Source organism: Solanum stenotomum, chromosome 3 (assembly GCF_019186545.1).
Source record: "Solanum stenotomum isolate F172 chromosome 3, ASM1918654v1, whole genome shotgun sequence".
NCBI lineage: Eukaryota > Viridiplantae > Streptophyta > Magnoliopsida > Solanales > Solanaceae > Solanum > Solanum stenotomum.
Window position 1 is genome coordinate 39080611 of NC_064284.1, and position 22080 is coordinate 39102690.

Sequence of the window (22080 nt, forward strand, 5' to 3'; positions counted from 1 at the left end):
CGAAACTGAATACTGAAATATATCTGAAACTTGGTCAAATGCACTAGAGTTTGACTGTGGGAGCTACTATTAACCGACATAAACCATGTGAGCTAAATGTGGAGTCTGATGTATACTCCCCATCGAGAGGACCCAATATACCTTGCCAGGTGTATAAAGGCATAACTGGCGTGATAACTAAAACTGATGCCCACGAGGGGACTTATAAACTTACGGGAGCACGTAGTTCTGGGACTATGAAGGGTGATTGACCCTAGTCTAACTCGGTGTTAAGCGTACTCCCAACTGGAAATTTGTACAATACAACATAACTGAAATATATTGGATAGCTCAATATTCTGACAAGCTAACTGAAAATGCAACATTAAGTACTGATATAAAACATTTGAAAACTGAGGCATGTATATATGTTTATCTGTCCTAGCTAGTGTAATTCATGAACTAAACAAATCTACACAACTATGGTTCTGAAGTTCATACAAATAACTAATCAACAGTGTTACAACAACATGAAAATCTGATTAGGAATATTCTAACAACTAAATCACAACAATTCTCTAAAGTTCAAGAAACCCTAGGTCTAGATAATATGAAGGGAATCAAGGATCTGACTGAATTCTAAGGATCTAATGGGTGAAATGAACCCACTAGTGAAATCTCACATACCTAGTGATGAATTCCACAGAGAAATCTTTCGATTTTTGGGGTGGAACTGAAGAAAATTTGATGTGTTCTAGGAGAGGGTTTGGATGACTGCTTCTTCTCTTTTTGCTCTAGTTTTGGTGAATTCTAGTGAATGAATCGCTTAGGGAAAGTTCTAATTAAGTTACTAGGCTAAAACTTACCAAAACAACATAGTTTAGGGATTAAACGACGTAATTTAGGTGTCCAACTCATAGGGGAAAAGACCAAAACGACCCTAACTTAAAAGTTGTCGGGGCCTGACCGACGGATCGTGGATGGACCTACGGCCCGTCCTCTCACATCGTCATTTGGCTTCAGAGAGTGGGATCTGAACCACTGACTGTGGTCCCACCTATGGTCCGTAGGTCCTGGCGTGGTTCTGGACTTAGCTGGATTTTCTGGGGGGTTTAGGGAGGGAGTTGAGGTGGCCAGCCACGGACCCCACCTACTGTCCGTGGGTCAACCTACGGTCCGTAGGTGGTCCCCGTTGGTGGCAACTACAACTTCCAAAATTCTGCATTTTTCTCCTTTTCAAATATGGAGTGTTACAATTCAAAATCCTAAACAGCTAACCCCAAAGACATAAAAACTAAACCAAGATAATCATAAAAGGAGGAGAAACTTATATAGATATGGCAAAGGAACTTAAATATCTTAAACCAAGAACATTTTGGAGTCAAGATCACAAGAGATATAGCTATATATATTGGTGAAACACATGTTTTAGAAATCTTTTGTAATGTAAAAATTAATGAAGTAGGCTCAGATCTGTATTAAAACGAAGAAAGAGAACAATAGATTGGGATTCAAGGGATTATTTAACTGAACAAACATGAGCAATGGAACCAAAGAAAATGCTAATAAAACCTATAGATCAAAATAGTGGTCCTTAACAGAGAATCCAAGATAGTAGCATGCTTGAGGAAAACGTTCCATATTTCCATGAAAACAGGCAGCAACCTTACGAATACAATCGGATAATCATGGAGATAAGTCTATCAACAGCTAATCAGAAAAGAAACAGCCATATTTCAATGAAACAGTAAAAGATATTTCAACATTACCAGAGAAATTAGCTAATTCTAACATGAAAGAGCTAAAATATAATTAAGAACATGTGAGCAGAAAAGCATAAAATGACTATGTCACGACCCAGGGGTACCCCCTAGATGTAACAAGGCGTACAATACCCCGAGAGATCTCATACAAGCCCCTTATCATATCATAACATAAGATAATAGAAATGAGAGGAAATTTAAAACATTTATCATAACATCAAAGTTTGATAAAACGAAGCAGAAGTCTTTTACACTTGTCTCAAATAATCTAAAACATGAATAGTCTTTAGGACACAGCCCATACAATAGTTCTAAACATAAAATGAAATATAAAAGGACATGGTGGTCAAGCCCTCAAGTGCTATGAGGACTCACCAAAACTTATCTTCTTGCTCTACTATGAACCTAGCCACAAGGATGGAAGTCGATATCGCCGGACCCTACATTTGATAAGAATGTAGGCAAAAGTATGCGTTAGTAAACATGTACTAATTATGATGGCTAGCATAAATCATCAACATAAGCATATCAAAGGCATTAGTCAACATAAGACATAATCTATAAGCATAAATGATAACAACATAGCCATAGGCATAATCAGTGCATCTAGATCAACATAATATAAGAGAAATGCTTCATAAGTAACTTCAAGACATGCTTGTGCAATGCATGGATAAGACCCCATAAATCTCACTCATGCTAAGCAAACCACTTTAGGCCCTCTTTCATATACATCTTCTTTTGATCTCATCCTTAGCTTATTTCTCAAAGACATGGGAAAATTAACCTTTAGTCAAACATATCAAGGAAGGTAACTAAAGCAACAATTCAAGCTAAGCATCTATCATGTCAAGTAAATCATATTAGAACATACCTACAATACTTTCTTGAAAAAATCTTGTTTCATCATAAACAGGTTATTTCAATTAGGGACTAGTTCCTCTTTTAGCTATTCTTGTAATTCATGCAAGAGTACCTCTTTACTAGTCCGAGACAAGTCATTACTTATGAATGGTTACGATTTACCAATTCAAGGCTACGAAGGAAAACACTACCTTATGCTAGACCAAGTTACCATGGAAAGCACCTTACTTATGCAAGTCCAAGCTACTCAAGGAAGGGTCCTATTGCTCAATCCGAACTACCAATGATATGGTGTGGCCTCACTAAGTCAAGCTACCATGGAAAGCACTTTATTGTGCTTAGTTCAAGCTAACCATTCGAAGGGTACTATTGCTCAATCCAAGGCTATCCATGATGACTGCTAACTCAAGCTACCAAGCTTGGTCTTGTCTTACCAAGTCAAGCTATTATTGAAGAGATATCATATCACTACTTCAAGCTAATATAGTTCAACATGCTTTGATTCATTTTAGGTGACCATGCCTTTCAACGTAGAATCATTCTATGTGACAGAACCTTTCACATTATGTTCATTTAGTGTTCATGAGAATGTCCATTCAATCAACAAAACAACAACATTATAATCGTTGACACTTCACTCTCAAAGTGTTCCTAAATTTACATAGATTCTATAAGAACATGTATAATCTCATACATTCATAATATAGGTCAATGTGGGTAACTCATTCCTCAACAATCCTATATACCATTCAACCTTCATCATATAGTTTTACTCTCAAGCCTTAACATTCATAGTTCATCATGTTAGATTTACTCTCAATGCCCTAGTCATCAACATTTATAACTGTAAGTCTTACTCTCAAAGTCCTAGTCATCATAGCCTAAAAGCAAGCTTTACTCTAAAAGTCATACTAAACATAACTCATCCTATTAGTTTTACTCTACAAACCCTAAAAATCATCATTCACCATACATGCCTTAATTTCAATGCAATTCTAATCTTAAAGCCTACAAGTCCTACCTCAATACATATACTTGATCTCAATCAATTCACATCTATATGCTTTCATCTTAAGAAATATAATCATACTTCATCATGTTATCCCCAATATCTAGCACTACTAACCATGATTCATCATACATGCATTAATCACATTTAATTCATGTATATATACTTAACTATCCAAAGATCTTCAATGTATTTTTGATCAATTTTAGAAGATTACCTTAAATCGTCAATTTTTCCTTTCATGGGATAAAACCCATTTACCTCAATTTCATCTTTCTAGACATGGGTAGGGCATGTAAACATGTAGTTTCATCTTAAAAACACGATATACTACTAATTCAATCATAAACGATTATTATCCACTCAATTGGATCCACATACAACAATACCCACAATATTGGAAGAAATCCTAACTAGAATTGGAGATTCATCTTCACAATTAGGGAAAACATGGGGGCTCCATGGATGAAAGGATTCCATAGATTAATAAGTCATCATACCTTGATTACAAAGCCCATAATTTATTGAGGAATGGAGGCTTGATCTTGACCCTAGCTCCAAATTTTTCTTCTTCTTCAAGTTCTAGAGAGAGAAATATTTGAGAGGATGAACATGAGATTCTTTTGGGGGTTTTGGAAATAATGACTTAATTGGTGAGTTTAAAGGGTTAAAATAGCTTATATAGGTGTACTAAGTCTAGGAAAAATGACCTAACCTAATACCCACTTAAAGAGGAATTTCCCAAAATGCCCTTAATTGGGCAGCCTAGTGCCAGGCACCACGGCAGGCTCCACGAGCCGTGGTCCTCACCACTGGCCGTGGTCCTCCCCATGGTCCATGTTCCAGTGGCTAGGCCACCAAGCCTTGGCCTCCATAATTTGAAAGCATCTTCATGGGCCTTCCCATGAGTCGTGGTCTTTACCACTGGCAATGGAGTGGCCCGTGAAGATGAGCCATCTTTGGGAAGCCTCAAGGTAGCTACTGCCATAGCCACCACGAACCACTCCACGAGCCGTGGTCCTTACCACTGGCCGTGGTGGTGGTCGTGAAGATGGGGCAGTGCTTGGCTTGCTTGTCCCTTGGCTTAGGCCTTGCCCCTTTGCTTTGGCTCTTGTCCTCTAGTCTTGACTTGTTGCACTCATACTTAGCCCTAGATGGTCTACTAGGCTACAAGGTGTTACAATATCTCCCCCTTGTGGACATTCGTCCTGGAATGACGATCTAGACACCTCTTAATGGAAACGACTCTAGATTAGCAGTCTATCATGCATGCAATATATCATATGCACACAACCAAGGAGGAAAACATCAACTCCAAGCTAAACATATTCAATGCATCATATGGAAGGTAGGAACTACATCTAACAACCCATTATGCATGAAATCTCATAACTAATCATGTCCAAGGAGGAACTATCATATTCGATTTAAAACATGCTTAACACACTTTCATGGAACCTATATGCAATCTATACTCATGGCATACATTCAAGGATGAATCTCTCAACTCTGAGCTAAGACATGTTCATCAATTTATCTCATGAAGTCTATATGCAACTCATACTCAATGTACTACAACATGAGGAAAACTATCATGCGAACTCCTTTCTTTCAAAACACAAGTTTTCATGAACATGCATAACATAATCAAATCATGGGAACTTCTAAAACACACATGACTCCACACAAGAACTACTATGAGGAACTCTTCATCTCAAGACCTCATATGGGGTATACAAGATGGGGACTAAACTTCCCAAATTCATTACACCCTTCAAAGGTGAGAAATTCGAGTAAAGCCAACTCATAAACATTAGGAACACTCAACGACCTTGCTAACTAAGCACATCATCTCCCCTTTGGGAGTAAGCATACATGAACTTTTTAAGCACCATTTATTTCAATTCAATTAAGGTCGGACTAAGTTATCACTAAGCTTTGACATTCATTACCCAGATGATTCTAAACCATGGAACATACCCAAGACTCATAATGACCATATTGGGTTCCACCATCAATAAAACATAACAATAATGCAATCCATTCATACTAATGACAACATCAAAGTTTAGAATATCAAGTCTATCAAGCCACATAAGACAAAGCTACACCGGAATCTAATAAAGCATAAAACACATACCAGAATCACTAGGAGGAACTTTCTTACCCTCTCTTCTCATAGCCTTTTCCTTTGGACAATCCTTCATTTTGTGGAAATTTTCACCACAACTAAAGCAACCCTCTTTGTCGGCTAAACATCTATCCTCATGCCTCTTTCCACATTTAGCACAAATAGGCCATAGGGATTCACTAATAATTCCTTGTGGTTTAGGGTTAGACACCCTATCTTCATTATACTTAGGAGCCTTGGAGGAACCTTGCTCGAAAAATCTTTGTCGATTCCTAAGATGACCATGTCCATCAAACCTTACATGGGAGGAGTTATCATCCTCCATTCTCGACCTCTTTTTCTCTATAGATCTATCTTTTAGTTTCCCCTCTTCAATCTGATGTGAATAAGTCATATTATGAGAAATATCCATTTCAATAATGAGCATATCCATAAGACATTCTTTCACCACTAGATCAGATACACCTGACATAAACTTACTCATTCTTGTCCTAGGGTCAGACACTAGAGATTGAGCATACTTAGAAAATTGGGTGAACTTAAGGGCATACTCTTTCACACTCATACTTCCTTGACGAAGGTTAAGGAACTCATGCACCTTGGCTTCCCTTATCTCAAGGGGAAAAAACCTATCTAGAAACACCGATCTAAACACTTCCCACTCTATGGGACCCTCTCCTATCGGCTTAGTCTCTTTCCATTGATTGTACCACACTTGAGCAACATCTTTAAATTGGTAAGTGCCTAATTTCGCTTTCTTGTAACACCCCGGAAACTAGTAGACCAAACTAGGGCCACAAGCTAGGGTTCTAAGACTTGATGTATGCGAAATAGAGTTGTAGATGAGACTTTAGGTGTTTAGAATGAGGAGTTTAATGGCTGAACATCAAGATATGTATTATACCTAGTAGCTTAGATGACCTTTAAAAGTTTGGTTGTGCATGGGAAGGACAACTACCAAGGAAAAAGGGAAAGCCTAAGCCAAAGGGCCAAGGCTGCCCAACCTTGGCAACTACTGCCCAAGGGTTCACGGCCACGTTCACGACCAGTGGTGTGCACCACGGTCCATGAAGGGGTCCTTGGAGATGCCTTAGACACTTGGGAGGCCAGGCCAAGAGGCCAAGACACTTCCCCAAGTTCACAAGGTACTTTACGAGTCGTTTGCTTGACCACGGCCTGTCAAAGTGCCCGTGAAGGTGCCCTAGTATTTTAAGGTATTTTAGGGTCTTGGCAAGTTGGGGGAGCTACTGGTCAAGGGACCAAGGGGACCACCACAGACCGTGGTGCCCTTCAAGGACCGTCCAAGTGGCCGTGGTGCCTGGGACGGGGCAACCAAGTTGAGGGACATTTGGGTAAAACCTTATTCGACTATGTTTAAGTGGGAGCTTTTTGTATGACTTTTATTCACATATTTAGACTATTTTAAGTCCTTAGCCTCCAAGTTTAAGTCACTTTACATTAGACTAAATTCAAAACCCCAAATCACTCCTCTCTTAAATATTTCTCTCTAAGAAGAACCTCCATTGAAGAAGAAGCTAGGGTTGAAGCTAAGGTCAAGAACAAAGGCTCCATTGATAAAGGCTTGTGCTAGGGCATTGTTTAAGGTATTTTTAGCTCTTCATCTATGGGTTCTTCAACCCATAGATTCCCTTAAATTTCCCCTAATTTGTGAAGAAGAACCCCAAACAAGCTAGGGTTACTTCCAATGTATGGGTTTTAGGTGGGTATGATTCCAAATGGTTGGATACTACTCATATATGATTATTTTAGTGTTGATTCATAATATTATGAAGAATTTATGTGAATTCCTTGATTAACCCTAGTTTTCAAGTATGTGGGCTTATATCTTTTGATGAGGAATTGATGGTTCTTGATAGATTTTCTAGGATTCTCACCTTGAATAGAACCTATCTAAGAATGAGAATATGAAATCATGAATTTAACTAGACTTATGCATGTATGATAGAATATGAATAGAAATGATTAAGAATTGGGACTTTTGATGAATTATGCATAGAATTGGCTTGTAACTAAGGCTTAGGGCTAATGTGTCTTGTGATCTAGACTAAGTATGATGATTGTGGATTAAACCTTGAATGTAGGGCTTGAAGCCATAATGTTGGATGTTGGTCACTAGTGCTTAAAGAGTAAGTCTATTATGATGAGATGTCTTGCATGTATGTAGAATTTGAAAGGTTAATCACCTAAAATGAATAGAATAGCTTGAGGTTGAGTCTTATGATTCATTAATGGATAGTTGAATTATGTAGCTTGGGATGGTAGATCTCATGGTAGCTTGGGATTGAGGAAATAAGATCTCCTAAGGTTAGCTTGAACTTGCATTGGTAGGATGCTTTTCATGGTAGCTTGCATTAGTATAGGCATGGTAGCCTAGGATTGAGGATATATACTCTCCTATGGGTTGCTTGAAGTAGAATGGTTAGAATGCCTTCATGATAGCTTGACTTGGTTAGGCCAAGACCAATTCATGGTAGCTTAGGATTGAGACTCCACACTCTCCTAGGGATAGCTTAGGGTTGAGGATTTATACTCCCCTAAGGATAGCTTGCATCTTATTGAATGGTTGCATGGTGGCTAGGTTGGTACACTTGTATCCTTCATTTGATAGCTTGGATTGTATGATATGATGTTTTCCATGGTAGTTAGGTATAGCATGGTAGCATGCTATTCTTTGATGGATTAGAATGAAAGATAGTTAGCATTGAGTAAGTTAGTCTAAAGGAGTACTTAATGTGAGTGGTAGTATGAGATGCCATTCATACATGGCACAAGTATGACTTGAGGCTACTTATGAAGTGTCCTCTTATGTGATGTATGCCTAGCTTGGTTTGTTGCTATAGATGCCTCACCATGATATGAGTGACTTAAGTTGATGGTTCCTTGTCAATATAAAGTAGGTCAATAGTGACACCTAGAATTGGTAAATGTGAATAGGGTGACTTCAAGATATTCTTAATGTGTGTGGTATTGTGGGATGCCCCACGTGTATTGCACAAGTGTGCCTTGAGGTTACTTAGGGGTATAGTGCTCTTATGACATGGAAACCTAGGTCTTGACTATGAAGGTGGGCTATGACCAAGAATGACCAAAGAGAGGTACTTAGCTTGGATAGTATTAGGGGATGCTATCTTTGCCTTGCACTAGTATACTTGGAGGTGGCTTGTGAAGTAGTTCTCTTAAATATGAAAGGCCAATGCTTGAAGTATGCAATTATGAATGTCTTTTGTTGATTTACTATGATATGATGCTTATGTTGGAATTATGTTATTGTCTCTTATGCTTATGTCTAATGTCGACTAACCATTTGAGATGCTTTATGATGTTGTGCTAGATTTCATACTTGGTACATTTTGTACTAACGCATATTGCCTACATTCTAATCAAATGTAGGATGTTGGGAGATTGAGTTGCTTGGAGGCTAGGTTCCTAAGTGCAAGAAGACTTGAAGATTTGGTGAGTCCTCATAGCTTCGAGGACAAACCCATTTATGTTCTTTTATGTCTTTTCTTATGTTTTAGACTTTATATGTGTTGCGTCCCAATGACTTTTATTCATGTTATTCAGAGATGGTTTGAGACAAAGATGTTAGAAAGACTTCCGCTTTTATGAAATGCTTTTCAATTGTATGTTTAAAGAAGGTTTTAAATTCTCCCTACTTTTCTATGATCTTATGTTATGATGATGCTAAGGGTTGTATGCGACCCCTTCGGGGTCAAGTACGCCACGTTACATCTAGGGGGTACCCCTGGGTCGTGAAATTTCTCTACCGGAGTCACTCCCATAATAGCAAGTACCTTATAGACCTCATTTATAAACTCTTGAGGGTCTTCCTCAACTTTGAAGCCATAAAACTTCGGAGGATTTATCTTAATAAAATCCTTCACTCTTGAAGCGGCCATACCCACAATTGGGTTCACGGAGGCAACCACCTCTCTATTGGCTTGTGCCGTCATGGCTTGAGCCAACATTTGAAAAACCGACCTAATCTACGCATTTGTTATATTCTCTTCCAAAGGAACAATTGGAGCTTGAGGAAGACCTTGGGAAGGAACCTTTTGATCAACATTGTCTTCTTTGTTCCTTCTAGCATTAGACCTTGTAGTAGTCATATCTTGTAGACCACCGAGTAAGGATTAAGAGAAAGACCTTATAGAGCCAAACTCTATGTCACTACTTAGAGTAATGAAGAAGTTAATTTTCCTAAGCATCTAGTAGCCTCTTATTCATAAATGTGCCATGCTTAACACTTATGAACAAGACTCTACTAGACGTGATTTTGAGACATCCTAAAATCATTCTAAACCTTATGCTCTGATTACCAAGTTTGTCATGACCCAGGAGTACCCCCTAGATGTAACAAGGTGTACAAGACCTCGAGAGGCCTCATACAATCCCCTTAGCATATCATAACATAAGATAATAGAAATAAGCGGAAATTTAAAACATTTTTCATAACATCAAAGTTTCATAAAACGAAGCGGACGTCTTTTACACTTGTCTAAAACCATCTAAAATATGAATAATCTTTGGGACACAGCCCATACAATAGTTCTAAACATAAAATGAAATATAAAAGGACATGGTGGTCAAGCCCTTGAGTGCTATGAGGACGCACCAAAACTTCTCTTCTTGCTCTACGATGAACCTAGATACGAGGATAGAAGTCGATATCACCAGACCCTATATTTGATAAGAATGTAGGAAAAATATGCGTTAGTATAAACATGTACTAAATATGATGGCTAGCATAAATCACCAACATAAGTATATCAAAGGCATTAGTCAATGTAAGACATAATCTATAAGCATAAGAGATAACAACATAGTCATAGGCATAATAAATGCATCTAGATCAACATAATACATAGGAAACGCTTCTTAAGTAACCTCAAGGCATGCTTATGCAATGCATGGATAAGACCCCATAAATCTCACCCATGCTAAGAAAACAACTTTAGGCACTCTTTCATAGACATCTTCTTTTGATCTCATCCTTAACTTATTTCTCAAAGACAATGGAACATTCACCTTTAGTCAAACATATCAAGGAAGGTAACTAAAGCAACAATTCAAGCTAAGCATACATCATGTCAAGTAAATCTCATATTAGAACATACCTACAATACTTCTTTGAAGTAATATTGTTTCATCATAAACATGTTATTTCAATTAGGAACTAGTTCCTTTTTTAGCTATTCTTGTTATTCATGGAAGAGTACCTCTTTACTAGTCTGAGACAAGTCATTACTCATAAATGGTTATGATTTACCAATTCAAGGCTACCAAGGAAAACACTACCTTATGATAGACCACCATGGAAAGCACCTTACTTATGCAAGTCCAAGCTACTCAAGAAAGGGTACTATTGCTCAATCCAAGCTACCAATGATATAATGTGGCCTCACCAAGTCAGGCTACCATGCAAAGCACTATATTGTGATTAGTTCAAGCTAACCATTGGAAGGGTACTATTGCTCAATCCAAGGCTATCCATGAGGACTCTTAACTCAATCTACCAAGCTTGGTCTTATCTTACCAAGTCAAGATATTCATGAAGGGATATCTTATCACTACTTCAAGGTAACATAGNAATGATATAATGTGGCCTCACCAAGTCAGGCTACCATGCAAAGCACTATATTGTGATTAGTTCAAGCTAACCATTGGAAGGGTACTATTGCTCAATCCAAGGCTATCCATGAGGACTCTTAACTCAATCTACCAAGCTTGGTCTTATCTTACCAAGTCAAGATATTCATGAAGGGATATCTTATCACTACTTCAAGGTAACATAGTTCAACATGCTTTGATTCATTTTAGGTGAGCAAACCTTTCAACCTAGAATCATTCTATGTGATAGAACGTTTCACATCATGTTCATTTAGTGTTCATGATAATGTCATTTAAATCAACACAACAACAACATTATAATCATTGACACTTCACTCTCAAAGTGTTACGAAATAATTTGCATAGATTCTATAAGAACATACATAATCTCATACATTCAAAATATAGGTCAATGTGGGTAACTCCTTCCACAAAAATCCTATCTACCATTCAATCTTCATCATATAGATTAACTCTCAAGCCTTAACATTCATAGTTCATCATGTTAGCTTTACTCTCAAAGCCCTAGTCATCAACATTTAAAACTACAAGTCTTACTCTCAAAGCCCTAGTCATCATAGCTTACTAGCAAGCTTTACTCTAAAAGTTATACTAAACATAACTCATCATATTATTTTTACTCTACAAACCTTAAAAATCATCATTCACCATACATGCCTTAATCTCAAGGCAATTCTAATCTTAAAGCCTACAAGTCCTACCTCATTACATATACTTGATCTCAATCAATTCACATCTATATGCTTTCATCTTAAGCAATATAATCATACTTCATCATGTTACCTCCAATCTCAAGAACTACTAACCATGATTCATCATACATGCATTAATCACATTCAATTCATGTCTATATGCTTAACTATCCAAATATCTTCTATGTGTTTCATCAATTCTAGAATATAACCTCTAAATCCTCAATTTCTCCTTTTATGGCATAAGCCCATTTACTTCGATTTCATCTTTCTAGACATGGGTAAGGTATGTAAACATGTAATTTCATCTTAAAAACATGATATACTACTTATTTAATCATAAACTATCATTATCTACTCAATTGAATCCATATACAACAATACCCACAATATTGGAAGAAACCCTAACTAGAATTGGAGATTCATCTTCACAATTGGGGAAAACATGGGGGATCCATGGATGAAAGGATTACATGGATGAATAATACATCATACCTTGATTAAAAATCCCATAATTTCTTGAGGAATGGAGACTTGATCTTGACCCTAGCTCCAACTCTTTCGTCTTCTTCAAGTTCTTGAGAGAGAAATATTTGAGAGGATGAACTTGAGATTCTTTTGGGGGTTTTGGAAATAATTACTTAATTGGTGAGTTTAAAGGATTAAAATATCTTAGATAGGTGTACTAAGCCTAGGCAAAATGACCTCACCTAATACCCACTTAAAGAGGAATTTCCCAAAATGCCCTTAATTGGGCAGCCTAGCTCCATGCACCACAGCAGGATCCAAGATTCGTGGTCCTCACCTCTGGTCGTGGTCCTTCCCGTGGTCCATGGTCCAGTGGCTAGGTCACCAAGTCTTGGCCTCCATAATTTGAAAGCATCTTCATGGCCCTTCCCACGAGCAGCAGTCTTTACCACTGACCGTGAAGTGGCTCATGAAGATGAGCCATCTTTGGGCATTCTCAAGTTATCTACTACCTTGGTTTAACGACCCTAAAACAAATAAGTGAAACTAGAGCCTAGCGTGTGTATGTTTGAGTTGTTGTGAGGTTTGAGTGAGGTTTAATGGTGTTTTATGTAGTCCCTAGTCTTGGTTGAGGGGTTTTAGGGTTAAACGTCAAGGTACAACTCCCCATGGACCACCCTAGAGGTCCTTGGGGAGGACCCTAAGTCTAACCCCCAAGACCCCTTGAAACTAGAAACTTGTCAAAAGTGGGATGACCTACGGAAGGGGTCCACGCCCCGTGGATGGCCTCCGTAGGTCATGGCTCCCAAATGCACCTCATTAAACCAGATGAAGGAGGGATAGTACTGTCTGTGACCCCATCCACGGTCCATGGATGGGGGTTTTGTGAATGGCTTCAGTTTTCTGTCTTAAGTCAGCCAAGCCAAGGGAGGTTTGGTAAATTCCTCCCTTGACTAGTTAAGTGTATAGATGGTTATTTTAAGTTTATTAAGGTATTTTAAGAGTATTAAAAGTGTTAAACTCTATTTTACATTCCATTCTTTCAAAACCCCAAATACGAACTACCTTTCCCCTCCAAAAGATCTCTCTCTAGAATCTCCTTTAGAGGTGAAGACTCCAAGCTTCAAAGGTCAAAATCCTCAAGGTTTTCAAAGGGTGTTCAAGGTAATTTCGTGGGAATCAATAGCAAGGTATGGTATTCTTGATCCTTGTCTAATTTTCCATTCAAGGAGCCAATTCAAAGGTGATTTCAAAGTATGAAAAATCTAGGGTTTCACTCAATCTCATAGGTTCTTTCATCAAACATTTTCAAATGGTTTCTAATGAAAAATTATGATTGTATTGGTGTTTAATTGATGATTTATGTTGAAAATACTCCATGAACCCATGAATTCTCTCAATTTCAAAATTGGGCCTTATGAAGTGAGTTTGTTGATCATGATTGAATATTGATGGATTATATCTAGATTGATTTAGATTGTTGAATTGTATCATTATACATGCCTTAATTTTAGTAGATTATTGGTGTGTTGATGACTCTTGATCATGGCCTTGGAAGGGCAAGGTATGACCTAAACTCATGTTGAATTAGAATTGTGCTAGAGATGTTGATCCACTTGAAAGGTGGAGGTGTTTATTTACTAAGTATATTGTGGTATTGAATTGATGGATACATATTCCTTGTACCCTACATGTGGAGGTTAATGTATAACTATGAAGTGAAGCATGTGTGTGATCTAAATAAATGAATGATGATCATTTAGAAGCTAATTGTGTTAGGATTGAATGTCATCTGTCTATGAACACTTGTTAATGCTGGTGATTATGTGAAAGGCTATTCTAATAGACACACACACTTGAACGAAGAATGAATGAAGTTCAATGATAATGTTAATGATGAAGTACTTATTGAAAGGCTATTCTCAATTGTACTCTAATGAATGTTAATGACTTGTTGTGAAAGGACTTTCTCACAATAATGGGGTTCTTAAGTGAAAACATATTCTCATCTTTGAATCTATGAGCTTTCCAATTAATGAATGAATGTTGGGTTGGGATGGATGCTCATTCGGGAGTTGAGGTGAGGTATCTAATAGCAATCCCTTATACCATAATGTACTAATGTAATAAATATATTGTACTACATGGGGAATAATGCTAAGCACCGAGAGGATATGGTTTGAGATGGGTGTTTATCTGTGAGTTGAGGCGGGGTACTTAGTAACAATCTCTTGAGATGGATGCTCATCTGTGAGTTGAGGCGGGGTATCTAGTAGCAATCTCCCTATCACCTAACTATGTGCCCACATAGGTCTAGCTAGTGGATCCACCTAAGCTAAAGAACAATGGTCCTACCTTAGGCAAGTAAGAATCCCTTATCCGGTGAGGGTGACACCAGGATTCCATGTCAAGTTCTCATGGTCTATGGTGGTTAAGGCTTACCCCCACAAATAATGTTAATGAACTATGGCTTCTTAAGGATGTACTACTTAGTGTGGGTGGTGGTATGGGACGCCATCTATGCATTCCTAAAGTAGGCATTTGAGGGAGGTCATGGTGTGTTCCTTATAATGTTAATGAAATGAATGGGCTCTTATTATGACATTTATGAGAATGGTGATCTAATGTTTAATGAATGAAGGTGCTCTTAATGTAATGAAGCTAATGAAGATTGTTAACTCTTATATGTTTAAATGTAAGGATGCATGCTATACTTGGTTTGTATCATGGGTTAGTTTCTTGTTATGACTTGTTGTATATGAATGTGCCTTGTTTATGGTGACTTCAAAGGAGTACTTAGTGTGAGTAGTAGTATGGGATGCTACGTGCACATTGCACAACTACGACTTAGAGTTGTCTTAGATGTTGGTCTTAATGAGATAATGTGATTCATGTGATGTTTATGTTTCTCATATGCTTTATTGTGTAAAGGTGGAAAGGATGAATGGTAAGTTCACTTTTGGTGATCTTAATGTGGTACATTGGTGTGGATGGTGGTATGGGATGTTATCCATACATTGCACAAGGTATAGCATGAGGGTTGCTTGAGGTAAAGGCTTAAGGTAAAGGTTTACATGTGTTATTGTTCGCATCGGACACCACGTGACATGCCGTGCTCTTCCAGCCGCTGGACCCTACCTCCGGCTGAGCCGATTCCAGGGTGGGCAGGCTGTTAAATAGAAAATATAACTCTTCCTGAGGCTCCCGCCGACGTCTCCAGACTTCCTAACGTTGTCGTCAACTGCCACGTCCCGATTCAGGAATTTTAACCCGATTCCCTTTCAGAGTACGCGCAAAACGCGCTATCTGTCGGGGGAATCCGCGACCTAAAAGGCTGTAGTCCCTCTAAGAAGCTGACCGCGAAGGGATAGCTCCCCATAGCTAGTTAGCAGGCTGAGGTCTCGTTCGTTAACGGAATTAACCAGACAAATTGCTGCACCAACTAAGAACGGCCATGCACCACCACTCATAGAATCAAGAAAGAGCTCTCAGTCTGTCAATCCTTACTATATCTGGACCTGGTAAGTTTCTCCGTGTTGAGTCAAATTAAGCCGCAGGTGGTAGTAGCAAATATTCAAATGAGAACTTTGAAGGCCGAAGAAAAGAAAGGGTCCATGTGAACGGCACTTGCACATGGGTTAGTCGATCCTAAGGGTCGGGGGAACCCCGACAGATAGCGCATTTCGCACGTACTCCAAAAGGGAATCGGGTTAAAATTCCTGAACCGGGACGTGGCGGTTGACCGCAATGTTAGGAAGTCCTTTCGGGGGGGAGTATGGTCGCAAGGCCGAAACTTAAAGGAATTGACGGAAGGGCACCACCAGGAGTGGAGCCTACGGCTTAATTTGACTCAACACGGGGAAACTTACCAGGTCCAGACATAGTAAGGATTGACAAACTGAGAGCTCTTTCTTGATTCTATGGGTGGTGGTGCATGGCCGTTCTAAGTTGGTGGAGCGACTTGTCTGGTTAATTCTGTTAACGAACGAGACCTCAGCCTGCTAACTAGCTATGCAGAGCTATCCCTTCGCGGCCAGCTTCTTAGAGGGACTATGGCCTTTCGTCTCCCCCCCCCCCCCCCCCCCCNGTCCCCCCCCCCCCCCACCTTCCCCCTCCCCCAACCTCAAATCCAATCATATCTAACTTTTCAAAAGGGAGGTTTATGTATTGCTTGCATCCTTGGAAGGAAAAAATTCACCAAGTGTTGAAAAATAAGTGCTGATAATAAAAGTGTGAAAATGTGACTTGTATGTTGGTTGTGACTTATATTATGCCTCTTTTATCAATGTTCATGGAGTTTTACTAAAATGGCATATATCATGACTTTCAAACGAAGATGTCCTTTTTGAGCATGTTTTTGCATGGCTATCATACTTAGTACTTTATGTCCTAACCCATATTTTATTTACCTTTATGAAGTGTAGGGATTGACACTCAATTTGATTCTTCCTAGTCAAGCTTGGAATAGAGTTTCTCCAAGACATTTTGGGTATGTCCTCATACATCGAGGGAAAGGACTTTTAATGTTTCTAGTTCTTTCATGTTTTAAGACTATTCTTAAGACTTCGACTGTAAAGGGTTGTGACCCTATTTTGTTAAAGATTTTGTCTAAGTTGGCCATGTGAGATATAAACTTCCGCTTGCGTTTAAATGTTTTTGAATAGATAGATTGTATGGTTTTTGAATAAAAAGTTTTAATTCCGTACTACTTCTATTACCTATGCGATGAATGAATGCTATGAGGCTTGTATAAGACCCCTTCAGGTTCGAGTACGCCGTGTTTCTTCCGGGGTGTAGACTCGGGTCGTGACACTTAGCCACCACAGCCGTGGTCCTCACCACTCCACGAGCCGTGGTGGTGATCGTGAAGATGTGGCAGTGCTTGGCAAGCTTGGGGCAGCCTTGGCCCTTGGCTTGTATGTGACAATACTCTATGTCTATGGTTTTAATATATTTGTGTGGAAAACTGTCAATGTACCCCTTAATGTTGATGAAGATTCATATAAAAGAGAATTCCGCTAAGTAAAAATAAATTTGTCATTAGGCGGATGATATAAATTGTTGTGGTCTTTTCTCAAATGAATCTTGTGGCTAATGTGTGAATCTCGATGATAAATTTGAGTGGTAAGCCTTTTGTGCCAAAAAAATTAAGTTTGTATTCTACACCCAAGTTTTGAAGAATAAAAAAGATTTCTTTATATATGTTGGTGATTCTAGAACTACTTAAGTTCTTAGAATAAAAATTTCTTCTAAAAATTTCACATATATTGACATTATTTGAGGTGGTACATGATATTATTATTTGTACAATTTAATTCTTGTTGAATTATGAGAAAAGGTTGAATGAAGGTTCTATTTGAATTTGATAATGAATTAACAAATGTTGTTATAGGTATGAGTATTTTAAGCATGATTTGGGCTAATATTTTTCAAAAATATGAAAATGCTAGTGTTTAATTAACTTGGTTGATTCATTTGATTTGTGATACATTAGACTTAAATTATTAATAAATTATCTTAATTTAAGGGTACACAAGGTATTATTTTTATAAATTCTCAAGTATTTTTCAAGTGTGATATTTGTGCTAGACTGAGCATACCAAGAAATTACATACTTGAATAAGTAATGTGTGGAGCAAATATCTTTGTGTCAAAATTATAGATGATTTCTCTTTTTTGGTGGAAAGTAAAGATGAAGAGTTTGATATATATATTTTAATGTATAAATTTGTATGCTGCATACAAAATTAAATATCTTATGAATTATGAGAAAATTATTTTCCCATTATGAAATATTTGAAAGAGTAGGGGTGTCTTGTTAAGATTGTACTACATGATCTTGAGAAAAGAAAAATAAGATCTAAGTTTTAATTGCACGCTAATATAATGTTGCATATATATATATATATATATAGAGAGAGAGAGAGAGAGAGAGTGAGTGGCCAAATGACCCCCAACCTATTACCGAATTTTCAACTACACACCTATTCTCAGCAGGAGTCCTATTACCCCCTGAACTACTTTAAAATGGAATAAATAACCAGTTAAGTGTTGAGTTGATATGGAGAGTGTATTTCACTCTCTTTGAGAGAGTGAGTTGCCTATTTTATTTTATTTTTCATTTTTTTTCTCTTTCTCTTTCTTCTTATTTATCTATACAACATTTTTCACCATTATCATTGTTGAAGATTTTTCAATGGATGTTCAAAATAAAAATTATCATCAACAATCCATTTAATGAATAAATAATTTTTCAATAAACTTATTTAGAACATATCTAACCAATTAAATTTATTTTAAAAAAAGAAACATACCCATTAACTAATTTTTTTTAAAGTGATGGATTCAAGAGTAACAAAATCAAAGTGAAGTAATTGTATATTTAAAAAATATTTTCAAACTTAATAAAAGAAACTAAAACAAAACAGTTTCTTCTACATTTTGAAAGAAGGATCCTGCATGTTCTCCTAAAATCCATGAAGAATCAAAATCAAAAACTCAAATTATAAATTAATCATGAAATTTTAGAGGGAGAAATAATAAAGAATGAGGAAAAGAGAGAGGTTTCTCAAATTGGTGTTACAAATTGGTCTTCTCATTCGCGATTATTTTGAGTTGTCGGTGGAATCTTCAAAGGATGAATCAGATCTAGAATGTTCATGACCCATTTAATGTGTATCTGAAATTGTTTAAGGAAGAAAATCTAACGAAATGTAAAAAAATGTGGAAAATTTCTGAATTAGTTGGATGAAAGATTTGATTAATTAGGATCGCTATCTTCTAGACTCTAGAGATACAGAAATTTAATTAGTTGTTGTGGAGTTAATTAGTGATGAGACTAAGTGGTAAGACAATTCTTATAGTGATTCCAATTGAAATAAAATCATTTTCCGTGGTAAAATTAGATACAAGTATTTGAGACATAATGTGATAAAACAATTGTTGTGGAACAAAATTATTATGGAGTCAGGACGAATTTGATCAATTCACAAACTAAAATAAACATCCAGGGGAATGAGATTTTTTGTAATTTGAGAATATCAACAATGATGGTAACCCAATATATGTGATTGTAGATCTCATGAATTAGGTTCATATGGGTAATAACAAGTCATTAGTTGATCAAGTAAGCATTATAAATTTATGTCCCTCCTATGATGTGTGAATATAATGCAACAATCTGCAAGGAAAGTGAGGTTGAGTCATTACTCTCAATCAAATTCATATCCTTTATAGGTGGTGTATTACTTTGCAGAATACACTTGATGATTAGACCTATATGAGTGTGAAATGGTGCTACTTCTATGAAATTGTGACAAATTTCTAGAGCACTTTATGAATACCAGGACACACATGGCCTCTTAGCGCAAAACCATGATAACGACAAAAAATGTGCAAATATAATGTGATATAATCAGAAGTTGAACCTACAAAAGAATTATTGATTCATTGAAGTTCTAAGCTTTACCAATTGTTTTGTTAGTTAAAACTTATTTTATCTAGGTCTGGTTCATAGTTTACGCGACACCAGATTCAAAGCATTGTAATCATATATGAAAACCCAGTAAAACTTCTTATATCATTATATTTCTACAGATTCTTTCAGAGATATGTAGGGGATTGTTGGAAAAATGATTCTACTATCTCAAAAGGAAGAATTCATATTATTATTATTATTATTATCTATATTCAGTCTATTAAATAAGTGTTAAAATCATGTTAGTTATCTCATAAATCAGTATTAAAGTTGGTCAATTTATAAATGTTGCCAAGATCTATTTTTCGAAATGAATTGCCTCTGATTCATGGATTTGTCTTTAATTTTCATTAAACAACACTTATGGCTTTTTAACTTCTTTGACAGTTGGTGAATTATAATGAGTGGATGTATATATATTCCTCATGTGTTCTTGTTGAGGGTAGGTGAAAATACAAAGAGCAAATCAACCGATCTTATCTCTTTCTTTTATATTCTTTTGCTGGGTTTATTTTATTGAATCGTTGTTAGATTTTGGCTCCTAGTTTTATACTAGAAGACCATGTTGAATCTTGGGGGATACACCAATATGTGGTGAAATATCCATAAGGACGGTGTCTTTGACATGCCTCAAGCTTTGAAGAATTCAATACAAGTGTTCGTAGAGAAGGCATTTTCCGTAAGATTTTCAACAGGCATTTGGTTCCAAAAGTTTCAAGGTCCAAATTTTTTTGAATTCCTTTGATTCATTAGCCAAAAATTCCTCCCCTCAACTAAATTAATGAGTAGGGTATATAGAGGGGCTTAGGGCTACGAAATGGGGGGGGGGATGGGTAAAAAATTAGGGTTTTTTAATTTGCATTCAAACACTTCCTCTTTTGAATCAGCAAAAACTGATTCTCCATCAATTTTGAACAACTTTCAATGGATTTCAAAGGATTTGGAGGCGAGGACAAGCAAAGTGGACGGCTAAAGTTGCTAGTAGGTGTACTGGTTGTTGATGGAGAACAAGAAAATGATGAGGGAAATAAATAGATTTACTATTTGTGGGGGATCGTTCGAGAAAGATGACGAAGCGGTCTTTTTCGTATATATTGATATTGTATATGCTGAGTGTATGTCTCTCCTTGTTGAACATTGGAATTGTAGTTGATGACGTCATTGACGCCGTTTGGAATTGTGAACGTTTGGAGGATGGTGGGCTGGGAAATCTTTTAGGGGAATTGAGGTGTTGGGCTGCTAATAGAATTGGGTTGTAGGACTTGATTGAGGCTGCTGGGTTTGGCCCAAACTTGGTCTTAAAATGGGTTGAAGGTGGGGTAAGGAAGTGACTAATTTTGTGATTGAGAAAAGGCCAAATGGATTGTAATTATAGCCAATTGAAATTTGAAACGTAGCCAAATTAAGTAAGTTTAGCAAATTTAGCTAGAATTTAAGATGAATTAATATTAATTAATTAACAAGCTTCTTAACTTGATGAAATAAAATAATTTATCTTAAATATAAACTAATAAACTCAAAAACATAACTATTGATTAACTTAAACTAATTAATAAAAATATTTAATAAAGAAACAAAATCTTTTTGAGATGATTTTTGAATATTCATAAAGTGTACTAATTATATACATAATTATATAAAACATATAAATTATTTAAAAATTATAAAAAGTGTCAAAACTATTTAAAACAACATGAAAAATATTGAGTTTTTGATAAAAAACTAATTATCTCAAGTTGTTTGAAATTAAAGAAGCTCGATGACTAACCTATAATGTGGAGGATCAAAAATGGGTGTCAACAATTAAGATTGCATGAACTCCCCTCAATTATTGGCTAGAAAAATTGTTCTCTTTAATTTTATTAGCTAAAATATTATTCAATTCAGCCTTGCACATTTAGTTGTGTGTACCAATTCTAGTTTAGTTAATGAATAGTTAATAATTTTGAGTTAATTAGTATATAATTAAGTTAATTATTTTATTTGGTTAGTTAATCATATTAATTATTAGTCTTATTTAAGTTTTAGCCAAATTTGTTAATAAT